Below are 14,664 nucleotides of genomic sequence, written 5' to 3' on the forward strand. Positions count from 1 at the left end.
ATTACAACCATACTACCACAAAATACAATTGAGAAATAAAAATTTCATGCATCAATATTTTGTTTGTTTTTTGTTATTTACTGCCTTATTTCCTCCCAAACATTCCATACAACACACACACACAAAATTAATAATGATAAAAATGAAAATAAATATTTCCCCCTTTTTTATCTTACAAAACCTTTTCTTCAGTTTTGACTTCCTGTCAAGTCCCATCGCATATGTTTTATCTTACAATTGAATGTACACAAAACAATAAACCTTTCGATATAAAATTTCCAATGCATTCAGAAAACATAATAAACCCTTAAGTGTTATCCACCTCCTTTTACTTCCTTTGTCACTCGAATGCTAATTGCAGCTCAATGGAAAAACAGCCCAGAATTTTACACTGGGCGCTGGGTAGCGCTCAGTCCGGAATTGAGATACAATGGAGAAAATTACACATAGTTTGAGATTTCATCAGGGATGAACTACATTCTTTGGTTACATATATAGCAGAATCGTCATTTTTCAAAACTCTCATCGCAGGCCTGGAACTTCACTTGATAATTCCCTTATTTAGTTCACAAACTACCAAATAACGTCAATTTTCTTTACAGTGGCACCTTGGTTCTCAAGCGCCTTGGTACTCAAACAACTTGGAACCCGAACACTGCAAACCTGGAAGTAAGTGTTCCAGTTTGCGAACTTTTTTCGGAAGCAGAACATGCTCTGTTTTGAGTGTTATGCTTCTGATCTGAGCGTTACACTTCTGTTTTGAGTGCTACGCTGACATCTGTTTTTGCTATATATTTTTCATTATTGCAGCTTTCATTTTTGTTTTTGTGACTGTGTGGAACCCAGTTCAGCTGCTGACTGACTGTGTAACTGAAGTACATTGTTTATTGCTTTCATTTTATGGATCGATGGTCTCGTTAGAAAGTAAAATTCATGTTAAGTTGCTGTTTGGGGGGTTGTTTTTAAAAGTCTGGAACGGATTAATCCATTTTGCATTGCTTTCTATGGGAATGTGCACCTTGGTTTTGGAACGTTTTGGTTTTGGAGCGAACTTCTGGAACGGATAAAGTTTGAGAATCAAGTACCACTGTACTTAGATTTTCATTATTTTGACCCCTGCATACACATTCCACACGCTTAGTTTCCAGTTTTGTTCTTCATCTTTTTATTTTTACGCATCGTAAAATGAAATAAAAAATATTTACAAACACACACACACAATATCCCAGCCCCGAACTTCTTTCAATACAGTCAAATTTAGAATAGTAGCTGGTAAAAAGCAGGTAGAAAACACCCCATTCCCATCTGAAGAAAACACTACCCAAGGAAGAGTACGGAGCTGTTCCGATGGCATTAAGCAAATTGCATTTCTCCATTATGCAAATATGAACAGAACCCTATTCTTCTCTGTGCTCAGTTTTAAAAGAGAGAAGTTGACAGTCTGAGGACTGCAATGTTATACTGCAATGCTTATTTATTTAAAAGCTTTCTGTATTGCTTTTATGACAAAACTGCCCCCCAAATGCATAAATAAATGAGTTCTTAAGGCCCATTTCACAGACACCAGAGATGAGGGCTGCCTGATATCACTCGGAAATGGGTTCTGTAACTGGAGAGCAGGGGACTCAGAAAAGGGCACGTTCCTTAAGAAATTGCTCTCAATTTGTGGACTCCAACTTTTTGACCCGACAGCCATCAGGGTTGCCACCTTTTTATTTAAAAAACTAGCCTTGCTCCTCTGCATCCTAACATGCCAAAAAAGGGGGGGCAAGTGATGCTCTCCCCTGTCTATTGAAGAAGCATACCTTTGCTGGAAAATTTAAACTTCCCCCTAAAAAAAAACCACTCGCAATTGATGTGCATGGCTGCAGTTAAAGGCAGAGGAGCAGGAGCAAGAAAAAAAGTTGGCAACCCCAGCTGAGATGCTGCAAAATTTTTTTCCACGGAATTCAGAAGCATGCCTTGTGAGGCCTGTCACAAACACAGCGAGACCTGACACATGGCCTCCATCGGTGTGGATGGAAAGTTCTGGAAAGCATCAAGTCACAGAAGCCCCAAACAAGAGGCAGGAGAAATGTACTGTTGGCAGGGGAAAGAGTTTCCGCAGCCCCTTCTGCCTGGATTCCCCAGAGGTCCGGCCTTATATGGGTCCTCAGGGGCCAGTGGCGGGGAGGGGGGGGCAAAGGCACGTGCTTGCCACTGGAGCCTCTGGGCTTCTTCCTCTTGTCTCCAGCCTCCTCTGCTCCCCCCAGCTCTCCTGCTTTAACAGCACCGAGGGCCGGGCAGAAATCCAACAGGTACAGCTCACTTTGCCACGGACAGCTGCCCCTGTTGAACGGCTGCCTGCTCAAGGCAAGATGCAACAGGACAGGCGCGGCCAGATGGCTGAGAGTCAGCTAAATATGTATATATACCCAACGGGGAAATGGGAACCAATAATAATAATAATTTTTATTATTATTTATACCCCGCCAATCTGGCTGAGTTTCCCCAGCCACTCTGGGCGGCTCCCAATCAAGTATTAAAAACAATACAGCGTTAAATATTAAAAACTTCCCTGAACAGGGCTGCCTTCAGATGTCTTTTAAAGATAGGATAGCTACTTATTTCCTTCACATCTGAAGGGAGGGCGTTCCACAGGGCGGGCGCCACCACCCAGAAGGCCCTCTGCCTGCTTCCCTGTAACCTCACTTCTCGCAATGAGGGAACCGCCAGAAGGCCCTCGGTGCTGGAACTCAGTGTCCTTCAGGTATACAGGACCGAGGCCGTTTAGGGCTTTAAAGGTCAGCACCAACACTTTGAATTGTGCTCAGAAACATACTGGGAGCCAACGCAGATCTCTCAGGACAGCTGTTATGTGGTCTCGGCGGCTGCTCCCAGGCACCAGTCTAGCTGCCGCATTCTGGATTAATTGCAGTTTCCGGGTCACCTTCAAAGGGAGCCCCACACAGAGCGCATTGCAGTAGTCCAAGCGGGAGATAACCAGAGCATGCACCACTCTGGCGAGACAGTCTTCCGGCAGGGAGGGTCTCATCCTGCGTTCCAGATGGAGCTGGCAGACAGCTGCCCTGGACACAGAATTAACCCGCGCCTCCATGGACAGCTGTGAGTCCAGAATGACTCCCAGGCTGCACACCTGGTCCTTCAGGGGCACAGTTACCCCATTCAGGACCAGGGAATCCCCCACACCTGCCCGCCCCCCTGTCCCCCCAAAACAGTACTTCTGTCTTGTCAGGATTCAACCTCAATCTGTTAGCCACCATCCATCCCCCAACCGGCTCCAGGCACTTACAAACGCCTGACCAAGGATAAGATCTGGAGACTTGTAAAATAGGTTTGGGGACTTTGAGAAAGGCGGCCTACGGTTTAAACCACCTATTCTGCAATTAAGTTCTTTGGCTGGGCCAATCACATTCTCTTTCATCCTAAACCACCTCACAGGGCTGTTGTTGCGAGGGATAAAGTGGGGAAGGAGCGAGGCCAAACCACCCTGAACATCTTAGAGGGTAAACTGGTGATAAATAAATACGCTGGGAGGGATGAGGGAAGCCGTACTCCTCTGCCACAGCTGGCTGCCAGGGATTATGGGAGTTGTAGTCCAATGCTACCTGGAAAAGCCACAAAAATCCCTCAATCCTGGTTTAACCCAGCTTCCGGCCTTCAGCTTAGTGAAAATCAGGTACCTTTGGGGAAATCAACAACACCACACCCATTTTGGCTAGTAGCCACCGATAGCAATGAATTTTTCTCATCCTCTTTTATTTTTCGCCCTATAGGACGCACTTTTCCCCCTCCAAAAATGAAGGGGAAATGTGTGTGTGTCCAATGGGGCGAATGCAGGCTTTCGCTGAAGCCTGGAGAGCGAGAGGGGTCGGTGCGCACCGACCCCTCTCGCTCTCCGGGCTTCGCGCAGCTCTCTGCAAGCCTTGCAAGCCCGGCAGGAGTTCCCGCGGGCTCACAAGGCTTGCGGGCAGCAGCCTGCAGCCCACAAGCTCGGGGGACAGCGGGGAGGCGCAGCGCTGCCATCCCGCTGTTCCCCGATCTGGTTTGGAGGCTGGCGCTGGGGAGACGCGCGCTTCTCCCCAGCGCCAGCCCCACAAGCTTGGGGGACAGCGGGGAGGCGGAGCGCTGCCATCCCACTGTTCCCCGACCTGGTTTGGATTCCACGACCTGGTTTTGGGGGGTAAATAAAGGAATTTTTCCCCCTTTATTCCCCCCCAAAAAACTGGGTGTGTCCTATGGGCCGGAGCGCCCTATGGGACGAAAAATACGGTAAGTTGGTGGCCATCCCTGCCTCATGAGGGAGGGAGTTCCACAGGCTAACTCTGCGCTGTGTGAAGAAGTCCTTCCTTTTATCAGTACCGAATCTTCCAACATTTGGCTCCCTCCTCAGACACCCGTTAGTTCCAGGGCGGTGAGAGAGGGAGACAAAATTTTCCTGACGCTGCTTTCTCCATGCCATGAATAATTTTATAAACTATCATGTTGCCACTTACACAACTTTCTCCTAAACTCAGAGGTCCCAAACACTGCAACCTTTTATTCATAGGAGAGTCCCTCCCCTTGATCATCTCAGATGCGGTTTTCTGTACCTTTTCCAAACTCTTTTCTGTCTTTTCTGAGTTAAGGCAACCAGAACAACACACAGTGTCCCAAACGCAACCAGATCACAGATTTGCACGACGGCATTCTATGAGTTTTATTTTGAACCTATTTCTGATTTATCCAATTATCTGTTTATCTCCCGCTTGGACTACTGCAATGCGCTCTACATGGGGCTACCTTTGAAGGTGACCCGGAAACTACAAATAATCCAGAACGCGGCAGCTAGACTGGTGACTGGGAACGGCCACCGAGACCACATAACACCAGTCTTGAAAGACCTCCATTGGCTCCCAGTACATTTCTGAGCACAATTCAAAGTGTTGGTGCTGACCTTTCAAGCCCTAAAAGGCCTCAAAGGCTCAGTATACCTGAAGGAGCATCTCCACCCCCATCGTTCTGCCCAGACACTGAGGTCCAGCTCCGAGGGCCTTCTGGCGGTTCCCTCACTGCGAGAAGCCAGGTTACAGGGAACCAGGCAGAGGGCCTTCTTGGTGGTGGCACCCGCCCTGTGGAACGCCCTCCCACCAGATGTCAAAGAGATAAACAACTACCAGACTTTTAGAAGACATCTGAAGGCAGACCTGTTTAGGGAAGCTTTTAATGTTTGAGGCATTACTGTATTTTAATATTTGGTTGGAAGCCGCCCAGAGTGGCTGGGGAAGCCCAGCCAGATGGGCGGGGTATAAATAAATTATTAATTATAATTTTTTATTATCATCATCATCATCATTCCTAGCATGGAATTTGCCTTTTTTTCACAGCTAACACATACTTGACGTCTTTGTCTACTTACGACCCCAAGGTCTCATTCTTGGTCAGTCCCTGCCAGTTCAGACCCTGTGAGCATAGGTGTGAGTTTTTTTGCCTGACATGCCTCATTTTACCCTGGTTTACAACGAATTGCAATTGCCGCCTTACCACCCATTAACTTAGTTTGGAGAGGTCCTTTCAGAACTCATAACAATCTCTTTTTGTTCTAACGACCCCGAACCATTTTAGTACAGTGGTGCCTCGCAAGACGAAAAGAATCCGTTCTGTGATTCTCTTCGTTTAGCGGTTTTTTCATCTTGCGAAGCAAGCCCATTGACGGATTAGCGCTATTAGCGGCTTTTAGGATCAGCTGATAAGCGGCTTAGTAAAAGGGGGGGAAGGGGGAAAAAACCGCAGGAACTCGCAAGACATTTTCGTCTTGCGAAGCAAGCCCATAGGAGATTCATTTTGCGAAGCACCTCCAAAACGCAAAAATCTTTCGTCTAGCGATTTTTCCGTCTTGCGAGGCATTCGTCTTGCGGGGCACCACTGTATGATTAGCAAACTTGGCCAGCTCACTCCTAACTCTAGATGGTTTATGAATGGGTTAAAAAGAACAGGACCCAATTCTGACCTTTGGGGGGGGGTGCGGAGAGAAAAGGTTTCCCCTTTCTACTTCTCCCCCGTTGGAGAAGAAGAAGAAGAAGAAGAAGAGTTTGGATTTGATATCCCGCTTTATCACTACCCTAAGGAATCTCAAAGCGGCTAACATTCTCCTTTCCCTTCCTCCCCCACAACAAACACTCTGTGAGGTGAGTGGGGCTGAGAGACTTCACAGAAGTGTGACTGGCCCAAGGTCACCCAGCAGCTGCAGGTGGAGGAGCGGGGAAGCGAACCCAGTTCCCCAGATTACGAGTCAATCACTCTTAACCACTACACCACTACACCACTACACCACGCTGTCCGTTTATCGCTTCCTGCTACTTAACCGGTTCCTGATGCACAACAGAACTCAGGAATCGTCGGCGAGGCATTTTGTCAAGAACCTATTTGAGAGTTCAAGGACCCTAAAGTCACTTCTGCCTACATGCTTGTGTTTTTAAAATAAATAAATACATTATTACGGTCGGAGAGCAGCTTATAAAACACACTTGGGGGTACAATCCCAGAAGGATAACAAACAAGATGATGGATTTTTCGGAGCTAGCTGACCTGACTGGAAGTCTGTGACCAGAAGGAGGAGGAGTACCAGGAAGAATGGTCGAAATTTAAAGACTATTTAGTTAAATATGTCAAGTTGAATTAAATGGAAAAGCTTGCAAATACCAGATAGGCTTAGGATTGAAATATGTAATGTGATGAATTAATGTTTAATGCTAAATTGGAAAGAAAGAAAGATGTTACATGCTTAAGTTAATTTTATAAAAATACTGGTTTTGGAAAACCGTTAAAGTGATACACACTGAAATTCAACCAGGGGGATACGAGGAAGTCACTTAACAATGTTAAAAAGTTTAGTCTTAATAAGGTTAGGATTTATGTTTGTTTGTTTATGTGTTTAAAAATTTTGTGGAAAATCAATTTAAAAATTGGAAAAAACAGAAGGAAAACAAACATTTAAAACAATGTACAATAATAAATTTAAAATTTATAAATGTGATAAGCGTATAGACGCTTAAAACTTTAAGATAAGCTACTGCAGACAGATGATCCAGGGTCCCCCATGGAACAGAGTTTGGGGATTTTTTAAACGAACTAGTTTGAGTCGAGGGATGGTGTGCGCCTACAGATCTGTACACAGAATCTGGCGACCGTCCGGGTCGTCTTATGATCTTTGCCTAGCAGGAAAAGGTCTAATTTTTGGCTTTTCCGGGAGGTCAGCGAGCCTCACCAGCAGGGGATCAATGGTCTCACTCCGTGCCTCTTCATAAAAGGGACATCTAAGGAACAGGTGCTCTGGGCTTCCTATATCCCCCAATGAGCATATGGGACTTTTTTTAAAGGCTTATTCCAGAATATGCTCATTTAAACTCAAAGAACTCTGACAGCTTTGGGAGACAGGACTTGTCCTTGCAGAAGGCATGCTGCCTTTGCTTCAAGCAAGGCTTGTTCTTCTATAGCCTTGATTTTGTTGTTGTTGTTTAGTCGTGTCCGCCTCTTCGTGACCCCCTGGACCAGAGCACGCCAGGCCCTCCTGTCTTCCACTGCCTCCCGCAGTTTGGTCAAACTCATGCTGGTAGCTTCGAGAACAATGTCCCACCATCTCGTCCTCTGTCGTCCCCTTCTCCTTGTGCCCTCCATCTTTCCCAACATCAGGGTCTTTTCCAGGGAGTCTTCTCTTCTCATGAGGTGGCCAAAGTCTTGGAGCTTCAGCTTCAGGATCTGTCCTTCCAGTGAGCGCTCAGGGCTGATTTCCTGAAGAATGGAGAGGTTTGATCTTCTTGCAGTCCATGGGACTCTCCAGAGTCTCCTCCAGCACCAGAATTCAAAAGCATCCATTCTTCGGCGATCAGCCTTCTTTATGGTCCAGCTCTCACTTCCATACATCACTACTGGGAAAGCCAGAGCTTTAACTATACGGACCTTTGCCAGCAAGGTGATGTCTCTGCTTTTTAAGATGCTGTCTAGGTTTGTCACTGCTTTTCTCCCAAGAAGCAGGCGTCTTTCAATTTCGTGACTGCTGTCCCCATTGCAGTGATCATGGAGCCCAAGAAAGTAAAATCTCTCACTGCCTCCATAGACTTGATTGCTTTATCCTTAATGACACTTCCCACCAGTTGAACTTCACGCAGCGGAATGGGTGCAGAAATATATTCTGGGGAAAACCCACATGCGGCTCAGGGGAATGGAGTCACCCTGCCCCCCCCACCTGCTGTCGCAAGCCTCAACAGCTCCTGACCCCTGTGTGGCAACCGCACAGCTATCGCTTAACCCGGGGGGTTCTGCAAGAGGAAGCTGAGAAAAGGCTTGTCGAAACCACCATGTGCAGAAATTCTGGCCAAGCAGACGCTCCAAACTGGGCTGCTGAACTCTCCTGATCTTGCAGAGACTCCAGGGGCCGGGGGGGGGAGGGGAATAGCGTGTGCAGACATGAAGCCTCAATGGATAGAGAACTGGATCCGTATGACCTGAAACATTCCCATGTGCACACACACTCCATCTCTGCACAGGTTACGACGCCTGGCTATGGAGAAGTCTCTCTCTCTTTCTCTCTGCCTCAGTTCCCCACTCTGTAAAATGGCCACTGCTCAGAGGAAATGCAGCGGCTCACAAAATATACTTTGCAGAGTTAAAGTGTTGCAGAAAGGGTTAGCTGTCCTAAGGCACCGCTAAATCAACATTAAAAGATTTATCAGCTCCATCTGGTACGCAGGTTGAGACCCTCTCTGCCAGCGGACTGTCTGGCCAGAGTGGTGCATGCTCTGGTTATCTCCCGCTTGGACTACTGCAATGCGCTCTACGTGGGGGCTACCTTTGAAGGTGACTCGGAAACTACAACTAATTCAGAATGCGGCAGCTAGACTGGTGACTGGGAGCGGCCGCCAAGACCACGTAACACCAGTCTTGAAAGACCTACAGTGGCTCCCAGTACATTTCCAAGCACAATTCAAAGTGTTGGTGCTGACCTTGAAAGCCCTAAACGGCCTCGGCCCGGGATACCTGAAGGAGCATCTCCACTCCCATCATTCTACCTGGACACTGAGGTCCAGCTCCGAGGGCCTTCTGGAGGTTCCCTCGCTGCGAGAAGCCAAGTTACAGGGAACCAGGCAGAGGGCCTTCTCGGTGGTGGCACCCGCCCTGTGGAACGCCCTCCCATCAGATGTCAAAGAGAAGAACAACTACCAGACTATTAGAAGACATCTGAAGGCAGCCCTGTTTAGGGAATCTTTTAATGTTTAATAGGCCATTGTATTTTAGTGTTTTGTAGGAAGCCACCCAGAGTGGCTGGGGAAACCCAGCCAGATGGGAGGGGAAAATTAATAAATTATTATTATTATTATTATTAAATGTATGAGGGCAAGCGGGAGGGCAGGCCACATGGGGACGTGTTTAACATACAACTGCAGGGTTCTGCACCGCAGATGCAAAATATGAGCTTATCTGCAACCAGGAAGCCCAAATTCCAAGGCTGGGCTGAATTATGCAAATCAAAAAAGAAGAAAGGTGTTTGCAATTTAATCCGCTTAAGTAGTACAGGGCTGCCAGTCCACCATGGGGTGGGGGGGGGGAGGAAAGAAAGAAAGGGGTTGTGCTTGGAAAATGGAGGGGCATCTTTGTGGAATGTTTCCATGCAGAATGCTGAGGACTAGAACCTTGGGCAGGCAGGTGGGAAAGAGAAGTAACTCTATAGGAAGCCGGTGGCAAGGTCCGCACGGGACTCGAGGCCCCTGGGCAAGCAGATCACCATGCGCCCCAGCCGATTTCCACGGCCATCTCTTCTCTGCAACCAATCATACCCCCCCCCCATGCACACAAAGCTGTCAGGTGAGTTCTTCTCCTCCAGCTTCCTCTCTTAGCACAAGGGTGCTCAGAGAATTGTGGCAACTGGCAGAACAGGAAAAGCAGCCAGGCTGGCAAGGACTCTGTGTGTGTGTGTGTGTGTGTGTGTGTGTGTGTGTGCGTGCATGTGCACGCACGTGTCTTTTACTGTCTGGGGTCTTCATGCACAAGGAAGGGGGGTATAGAAGGAGCTGATAGAATGGGGGAGAGAGGTTGACCAAGATCTGGGACATAGAAACAACCTGAAAACCACACTGTTTGTGCGCGCGCACACATGCACATGCCAAAAAGAGTCTGAGTGTCGGATCCGGCCAATAATGGCCTGGTCTCCTCTTCTCACAACCAAGCAGATGTACGTGGAAATTCACAAGCATAGCCAACGTCCATCGATAGCCCTCTCATCTAGCAAAAGAGGGGAGATTTTTGCCCGTTAGGTCTGGGCACTCCCAAGCAGCCTGGTCAAGCCCCCCGCTCTTACCTACTCAGATTTAAGGTGCTGGTTTTGACCTTTAAAGCCCTTCACGGTCTAGGACCCTCATTCGTTCGGGACCGCCTCTCCCGATATGCCCCACAAGAGGACCTTAAGGTCCATAAATAGCAACACCCTAGAGGTCCCGGGCCCTAAGGAAGTCAGGTTAGCTTCAACCAGAGCCAGAGCCTTTTCAACACTGGCCCCGGCCTGGTGGAACACTCTGTCGCATGAGACCAGGGCCCTGCAGGATCTGATTTCTTTCCGCAAGGCCTGTAAGACAGAGTTGTTCCACCTGGCCTTTGGCTTGGAATCAACTTGATCCCCTCCCCCTCTTTCCTTTCTCCTCCTGTGTAGAGGCTGCATCCTAATGTGTTAATGTTGTATTTATTCTTCTTTTTTAAGTTGTATTTCAATCAACTTGTTTTTATTATTGGTTGTTAGCTGCCCTGAGCCCGGTCTTGGCTGGGAGGGCGGGGTATAAATAAAATTTATTGTTATTATTGTATGGTTTTCCCAGTAGTGATGTATGGAAGTGAGAGATGGACCATAAAGAAGGCTGATGGCCGGAGAATGGATGCTTTTGAATTCTGGTGCTGGAGGAGACTCTTGAGAGTCCCATGGACTGCAAGAAGATCAAACCTCTCCATTCTGAAGGAAATCAGCCCTGAGTGCTCCCTGGAAGGACAGATCCTGAAGCTGAGGCTCCAAGACTTTGGCCACCTCAGGAGAAGAGAAGACTCCCTGGAAAAGACCCTGATGTTGGGAAAGATGGAGGGCACAAGGAGAAGGGGATGACAGAGGACGAGATGGTGGGACAGTGTTCTCGAAGCTACCAGCATGAGTTTGAGCAAACTGCGTGAGGCAGTGGAAGACAGGAGTACCTGGCATGCTCTGGTCCAGGGGGTCACGAAGAGGCAGACACCACTAAACAACATCAAAAACCACACACACACACAAGAGGAAACCTCTATGCCCAAGGTTGATATGCACATCAATCTCTAAGATTTTTGTCTTCTGGGTTTCTGGGGGTTTTCCTGTTATTATTCTGTCTCTCACAGCTACAATAAACCTACCATTAAAATTAATGGACTGGTCATTTCTTCGTCAGACGGCAAACGGGCAAATTTAGCAGGAGATCAAATACGTTTCCCCCCTCACTGTTCCATCCTCATCATCCCTGACCACTGGTCCTGCTAGCTAGGGGTGATGGGAGTTGTAGTCCAATAGGAGCTGGAGACCCAAGTTTTGGAAGCCCTGGATCCTGGGATCCTTCCTTTGGAACGCAGCAACAACAACAACAACAACAACAACAATAATAATAATAATAATAATAATAATAATAATAATAATAATAATTATTATTATTATTATTACTATGGCCTTTCAGGTTCCTGCCCTCTGCACTGCCAAACACAGAAGGCCTTGCACACACAAACGCCGGGTTCCCCCCGCAGCGCAGCCTCCCTCCGGGCACCAAAGGGTGAAGCGGAAACGGCAGCCGCTCCCTTAATCCAAACAGGCAGCGCCAGGCCTGGGCCACGATTCCTGCCTCTGGGCTGCAGGCGAGTTGTGGCACAGCCCCGACTCTGCGGGAGCAGGAATGGGGAGCGGGCGAGAGGCAGGGAGAAAACAGGCAGCCTGCAACTGGCGAAGACCAGAACAAATCGGCTCAAGGAAACTGAAGGAGGTCCTTTCTTGGAAGGCGAACTCAGAGGAGACTTTGCAACAAGTACTTTAGACCTAAGCAGGGCTGGGGAGGCGGCGCTGCAATGCCAACATGGCAAGGGAGACAGGCAGGAGTGCAGCTTAGGAAAGAGAGTGTGTGCATAAAATAATAATAATAATAATAATAATAATAATAATAATAATAATAATAATAATAAATTTTATTTATACCCCGCCCTCCCCAGCCAAGACCGGGCTCGGGGCGGCTAACGCCAGGTATAAAAACAATTGATTAAAATACAACTTAAAAACAAGATTAAAATGCAGCCTCCTTTCAGTAGAAACTCAAATCAAAAACTTTTTGGGGGGATGAAAACGTCAAGTTTTCACCAAGGCCAACTATCCAGACTGGTCCTAGGTGGGCCAGAAAAAAAGCCAGGGAAGTCCCCAAACAGGAGTTCCATCACAGAAGGAGAAAGGGAAAAGGAAAGAGAGGGAGGGGATCAAGTTGATTCCAAGCCAAAGGCCAGGCGGAACAACTCTGTCTTACAGGCCTTGCAGACAGAAATCAGATCCTGCAGGGCCCTGGTCTCATGAGACAGAGCGTTCCATCAGGCTGGAGCCATCACTGAAAAGGCCCTGGCTCTGGTTGAGGGTAATCTGATTTCCTTAGGGCCCGGGACCTCTAGGGTGTTGCTATTTATGGACCTTAAGGTCCTCCGTGGGGCAGACCGGGAGAGGCGATCCCGTACGTGCAAGGGTCTTAGGCAGGTTTCCTTTAATCTTTGCAGATAAAGGATGCGCTCAGCTGGGCGGAGTGAGGGCAACACCTGCCTACACCGAGAGGCAGTGTGGTGCAATGGTTAGAGTGTTAGGCTAGGACCTGGGAGCCCAGGGTTCGAATCCTCCACTCGGCCATGAAGCTCACCGGCTGACGTTGAGGGGCAGCCACTGCCTCTCAGCGTAACCTACCTCTCAGGGCTGTTGTGGGGATTAAATGAGGACTAGGAGTTTGATGCAGGTGGTGCTGTTGTGTAAACCACAGAGCCTAGGACTTGCTGATCAGAAGGTTGGCGGTTCGAATCCCCGTGACAGGGTGAGCTCCCGTTGCTCTGTCCCTGCTCCTGCCAACCTAGCAGTTCGAAAGCACGTCCAAGTGCAAGTAGATAAATAGGTACCACTCGGGCGGGAAGGTAAACGGCGTTTCCGTGCAATGCTCTGGTTTGCCAGAAGCAGCTTAGTCCTGCTGGCCACATGACCCGGAAAAACTGTCTGTGGACAAACACCGGCTCTCTCGGCCAATAAAGCGAGATGAGCACCACAACCCCAGAGTCGTTTGCGACTGAACTTAACAATCGGGGGGGTACCTTTAGCTTTTTAATGAGTTTTTTTAGGGCCCTCTCGGTGGTGGCGCCCGCCCTGTGGAACGCCCTCCCACCAGATGTCAAAGAGAAAAACAACTACCAGACTTTTAGAAGACATCTGAAGGCAGCCCTGTTCAGGGAAGCTTTGAATGTTTAAGAGGTTATTGTATTTTAGTGTTTTGTTGGAAGCCGCCCAGAGTGGCTGGGGAAACACAGCCAGATGGGCGGGGTATACATAAATTATTATTATTATTATTATTATTATTATTATTATTATTATTATTAGCACAGAATCACAGAGTTGGAAGGGAACCTGACTCTCTGCAGTGGAGGACACATGCAGCCGTCCTATACGGGGATCAAACCTGCAACCTTGTTAGGAGACACCCGAGTTCAAATCCTCCCTGGGAGACCTTGGGGCCAGCCACTGCCTCTCAGCCTAAGCCCTACCTCGCTGAGTTGTTGTGAAGATGAAACAGGGAGTAGGGAGAGCGCTTTGCACCCCCTGGAGCTCCTGGGAGAAAAAGGGGGGATAAATCAGCAATAAATGAATCACAGGCAGGCAACGTCCTTCTGGTTTCAAGCCGAGAGCAACGGGGGGTGGGGGTGGAGAGGGGCCCGATCCACCTCATCCTCCTCCCTCCCAGGTTCTGTTGAGCAACAACTTCAGCCCATCATGCGCCTCCACCTCACGTCCGGCTCTCGCAAGCCACAGGTCCCTTCACAATCTCGCCACGGCCGCAGTGACGCAAGGTACACTTCCGAGACTACCTCGCTTTTAAGAGAGAAGGCAAAGATCCAAACCGCCCAGAGGAGGGTTGCGCAAGGCCGGAGAAGCCCCGAGGTGTGGCTCTGCAGCTGCTGCCAGCCAGAGCCGGCATCCGCAAGGGAGAAACTGGGTCCCTGCAATGCCACCCGCGGGCAGGTGGATGGGTGCGTCGTTCGAGATGGGCATATATCTAGGTGCAGAGGAAGCTGGAGGAAACTTGGTCAGCCTAGGTCAGTGCTGCATGCACTGGCCGGCAGGGGCTTCCCAAGGTTCAGACAGCGGGCATTACCAGGGGATACCAGGGGTTTCCTGCCTGCCAGTGCTCAACCTCCGTCTAAGTAAGGTGCCAGTCCTCATGGAGTTTAGCACAGCGCTGTTTTAAACAGGAAGCTACCGACTCAGACCTAGCTCAGGACTGCCTACACTGGCTGGCAGCTCCAGGAGGCGCATTCAGGGATTGAACCCGGGACCTTCTGCACGGCAAGCAAGGCCTCTGCCAGCCCTTTCCGTAGAGAAGAGGAAGGTGGCGATGCCCGCCA

The 14,664-nt window shown here is 48.6% G+C and overlaps 1 protein-coding gene across 4 annotated transcripts in view; it reads right to left on the reverse strand.

The window, feature by feature from the left end:
* VASP (vasodilator stimulated phosphoprotein) overlaps nucleotides 1-14,664 on the reverse strand; it is a 46,310-nt gene that overhangs the window by 13,414 nt on the left and 18,232 nt on the right. The window lies entirely within an intron of this gene.

The sequence above is a fragment of the Podarcis vaucheri genome, assembly GCF_965113315.1.
Source record: "Podarcis vaucheri genome assembly, chromosome: 7".
Taxonomy (NCBI): Eukaryota; Metazoa; Chordata; class Lepidosauria; order Squamata; family Lacertidae; genus Podarcis; species Podarcis vaucheri.